At 44.0% G+C, this 5,028-nt stretch overlaps 1 pseudogene; it reads left to right on the forward strand.

The window, feature by feature from the left end:
- The first annotated feature begins 1,049 nt into the window (after window positions 1–1,049).
- Window positions 1,050–3,776, forward strand: LOC128625762 (ADP-ribosylation factor-like protein 6-interacting protein 4; annotated as a pseudogene).
- The last annotated feature ends 1,252 nt before the right edge of the window (window positions 3,777–5,028 follow it).

The raw sequence follows: 5,028 nt of genomic DNA on the forward strand, positions 1-5,028 counted from the left end.
TGAGTTGTTGGAGCGTTTAAAGATGTCCTGGAGGTTCCTAAGACTCTCCTCATTTCTTTGAATTCTTGCTTCCTGACTCTTTTCTGTTTGGCCATTATTTGCTTTCTTCTGGTCCACTCCATTGATTTGAGTCCCAGTTTCCTTTTCATCGCTATTGGTTTCCTGTGCAATTCCATTCATTTCAATTAGTTTCACCTTCATATGTTTGTGTAATTTTTGGCTATAATCAACCAGTTCTGTGAGGATCCTGATGACCAGTGTTTTAAACTGTTCATCTGAGAGTTTTGCTATTTCTTCATCGCTTAGGTCTATGGGCTCAGGGACTTTGAGAATTTGCGACATTTTTGGTCTGTTCTGGCCCTTTAGGTGTGAGAAGTGGCACCTTGGACTCCCAGGTCGCTGGGTTGTGACCCTCTATGTGGGGGTGTGGTCAGAGCGGGGAAATGGTGGCGCTCTCTACTGCCGCTTGCCACGGGGACGCTGGGCCCCGGTCCAACCGCCCACTCCCTCGCCTGTCCGCTCGTGCACAAATAGGCGACCACAGTCAACACGCAGCACCGCTTCCCCACTGTCTCCTCCGCGGTCGCTCGCCTGGTCACTCGCTCAGTCGCTCACTAGGTCCAACCCTGCCCCTGGATTCCGCATCTGGATTCCGCGCCTGAGCCCGTCTGACCGAGTCCTCCTGTGCAACCCCGCTCCACCAGCCACTGGTTTCACCCCTTACCGGTCAGGCTGAAGAATTTGTTGTTAACGGACTTCCGAAAAGTTCAATTTTCCGTGTTCTGGCTGTGATTTCTGTTGCTAATATTTAGTTGTCCCTAAACTTGTTTGTGTGAGAAGGCACGGCACACCCACCTATACCTCCATCTTGGTGGAAGTCCCATCACCTCTTCTCACAACCACATAAAAATTACAACTAAAATATATAACAACCATCACTCAGAATCAAATTTAATGGAAATCTGACCACTACAGAATTAAAAAGAAAACCGCATCCATCCAGACTCGTCGGAGGATGCAGACACGAAACAGGCTGGTCCCACACCCACATGTGTTGGATACAAATTCAGGAGGCATATCTCAGGAGCAAGGAGCCCCAGCCCCACACCAAGCCTTCAAGCCCAGCATTCCAGTACCAGGAAGGTAAGTCCCCACAACTTCTGATTGCAAAAACCAGTGAGGGTTGAGTCAGGGAAGAAAATTCTGGAGCCCCAAGAATTTCCTCTCAAAGAACCCACACATTGGCTCACCTACTCAGCCTTACTCTCTCTAGACTCCAGCACCAGGGTAGCAGCTTGAAAGGCACTGGTGGTACACAGGGAGAAACTGAAGTGGCTGGCATCAAGGCCAGCAGAAGACATTGTTCCTTTTCTAAAACTTCTCCCACAAAGCCAAAGAGCTGGCAGGCTGGTGCCATATCTGAGACTCCATCAACTTGGCTAACACTGTTTTACCCATTTTGGAGACCCCTAGAGATTCCTCCCCACCCAAATTACGTGCCACCCAAGCTGCTTTTCCATATAAATATCTGGTCTTGGCTCATGCTTCATAACTTCTTAAATCCTATCAAACAAGCAACACCGGGCCTCAGTGAGCTCTAGGCTCTGCACTAGCAGCATCCAGCCTAGATTCACAGCTTGGCTTCACCTGGGAATCTCCAAGCTCAGCACAAGTAGCAGCCATATCAGATTGCTTTATAGCTCAGGTGACCCCAGGAAAAACACAGGTGGGGGCTGACTGTGGCCTGCACCACTTGGGAACCCCGAGACCAGTGCATTCAGTGGACAGCAACAGGGCATGCTGGAGAACCACCACCCTGCCCCTGCACAGCTGATCCTCCATGGAGAGTGGAGGTTGGTAGTAAGTGGTCACAGCCAGTCCTTGCAGCTGACTGGCCTGGGTAAATCCCTCCCATTGGTCTGTCAACAGCAACCAAGGCTCAAGTACAAGAGAAGGGTGTATTTGGCCCACACAAAGGGTGCACCTCGAGTAACCAGCTTGGGTGATAGGGGAGGCTGTGCCACTGGACCCTACAGGACACCTACTACATTAGGCCACACTACCAGGATGTGGAGTCAAAGCAGCTCTACCTAATACATAGAAACTAACACAGGGAGGCTGCCAAAACAAGGAGACAAAGAAACATGGCGCAAATGAAAGAACAGATCAAAACTCAGAAAAAGAGCCAAACAAAATCTATCAGATGCAGAGTTCAAAGCACTGATTATAAGGATGCTCAAGGAACTTAGTGAGGAACCCAGCAGCATAAAAAGAATCCAGTCAGAAATGAAGGATAGACTAATTGAAATAAAGAACAACTTACAGGGAAACAGTAGAGTGGGTGAAGTGGAGAATCAAATCAATGATTTGGAACATAAGGAAGCAAAACAAACAAACAACCTGAACAATCAGAACAACCAGAACAAAGAAGAATCCAAACAAATGAGGATAATATAAGCAGCCTCTGGGACAAATTCAAGAGGTCCAACATTCACATAATAGGGGTGCCAGAAAGAGAATAGAAAGAGCAAGAAATTGGAAATCTATTTGAAAAATAATGAAAGAAAGCTTCCCTAATTTGGTGAAGGAAGTAGACATGCAAGTTCAGGAAGCACAAAGTCCCAAACAAGATGGATGCAAAGAGGCCCAACACACATCATAATTAAAATTACTACAGGGGAGTTCCCATAAGACTGTCAGCTGATTTCCCAAAGGAAACTTTGCAGGCTAGAAGAGATTGGCAAGAAGTATTCAAAGTCACGAAAAGCAGGGACCTACAGACAAGATTGCTCTGCCCAGCAAAGCTATCATTCAGAATAGAAGGGCAGATAAAAAACTTCCCAGACAAGAAAAAACTGAAGGAGTTCATCATCACCAAACCATTATTATATGAAATGTTAACCCTTATTGAAGAAAAAGTCAAAGCTATGAACAATAAAATGTCAAAAGTACATACCCGTGAACAATTGAATCTAAAAAACAAACAAGAAGAACAGAGACAGAATCATGGATACAGAGAGTGTTTTGATGGTGGCTAGATGGGATTTGGGTGTGGGGGAATGGATGAAGAGGTGAGGGCATTGAAAAGTAGAAATAGGAAAGTCATCTTGTAGCTGTTTTTTTCCACGAATATGTGTTGGTGGGGTTGGCTCACTCTGGTTCTCCCAAGTGCTCTGGGAGTCATAACCAGTCTTGGGGGCAAGGGTGGGAAAAGAGAAAGAAGAAGAGCAGTAAGGATGTCCAGAGGAGGTGTTTGGATTCTAGATTCCAAGGCTGCAAGGCCAGCACACTTCCACTGGGGTGGATGAGAGAAACAAACACTAGGCCCAGAGGAGACCATGGTCCAGCTCCTCCCCCTCTTCCTCCAGGAATGGGCAGAAGAAGTGGGGGAAACAGGACAAAAAAAAAACCAATTAAAAAGGAAGAAGTTGAAGAAGAACAACAAGGAGAAGATCAAAGTGCAGCAGCCTGTGGCTCTGCCAGACCTCTCACTGGTGGCACAGTTTCGCAGGGGAGGAGGATGTTGGCCAGTCATGACAAATGAACAGAAGTTTCATATCAAAGCCATGAAGCCCATAACTAAGGAGGAGTATGATGCCCGGCAGAGCGTTATCTGCAATGTGGTGAACCCAGAGACATGATGCACCAGGCTCATTAAGGGATACACAAGATCTTAGAAGAAATTGCAACCAAGGAAGGACATAGGGAAATGAGCAATCAAGACACCCTGAGGGAATGGCCTGGCCTTCCAGATGTGGGCATAGCTGCTGCCCTGAGTACCCCCCCCACAGTCAAGGTTTGTGGACATTGTTAGTGGCATGATAGGTAGGGCACCAGGAAGCCAGGTGGGTGCTATTTTTCTCCTGTGGACAGGCCTCTGTCCTGCCTCCTCTCAGTTGTAAGAGAAGAGGATCAGGGTGACTCTCCTAATCACCTCCTCCTTCTCCTGAAAGGATGTAACTTCTCAGATATTAGACATTCCCTGATTGGCAAAAAAAAAAAAGTGCAAATAGGTAGTTACAGAATATCCATGAGAATGTAAAGTACAGTATAGGAAATGGAGTAGCCAAAGAACTTATACACATGACTCATGGACATGAACAATGGTGGGGAGATTGCCTAAGAGAGTAGGTGTGCTAGGTGAATGAGGGCAAAAGGAGGAAAATCAGGACAACTCTAATAACATAATCAATAAAATATAATTTAAAAATATATAAAAGAAGAAGATACAAATATGTGGAAGCACATACCATGTTCATGGGTAGAAATAATTAACATCATTAAAATATCCTTACTACCTAAAGCAATCCATAGATTCCACTCGAATTTCTATCAAGATTTCAATTATGTATTTTACAGAACTAAAACAAATATTTCAAAAACTTATATGGAACCACAAAAGACCCCACATGTCAACAGTAATCCTGAGAAAGAAAAGCAAAATTGCAGTAATCATACCACCTAATATCAGACTATACTACAAGGCCATAATAATCAAAACAACCTGCTACTGGCATAAAAACAGACACATAGATCAATAGAGCAGAATAGACGGCACAGAAATAAACCCATGGCTTTATAGTCAATTAATATTTGACAGAGGAAGCAAGCACATAAAATGGGCTAAAGATAGTTTATTCAATTTAATGGTATTGGGAAAGTTGGATGGATCTGTGCAGAAAAATGAAACTAGACCACCTTCTTATATCACAAACAAGAATAAATTCAAAATGGATTAAAGACTTAAATGTTAGACCCAAACAATAAAAATTCTAGAAGAAAACATAGGCAGAAAAATCTCAAACATTGCTTGCAGCAATTTTTTTATCAGATATATCTCTGCAGGCAAGGGAAACAGAAGAAAAAATAAACAAATGGGACTACATCAAACTAGAAAGTTTTTTCACAGCAAAGAAAATCATTGACAAAATAAAAAGACAACCCAAAGAATGGGAGAACATATTAGCCAATGCATCTGATAAGGTATTAATATCCAAAATTTATAAAGTACTTGAAAACCTCAACATC

Source organism: Artibeus jamaicensis, unplaced genomic scaffold, assembly GCF_021234435.1.
Source record: "Artibeus jamaicensis isolate MK-2021 breed Jamaican fruit bat unplaced genomic scaffold, CSHL_Jam_final contig_924, whole genome shotgun sequence".
In the NCBI taxonomy this organism is placed as follows: domain Eukaryota; kingdom Metazoa; phylum Chordata; class Mammalia; order Chiroptera; family Phyllostomidae; genus Artibeus; species Artibeus jamaicensis.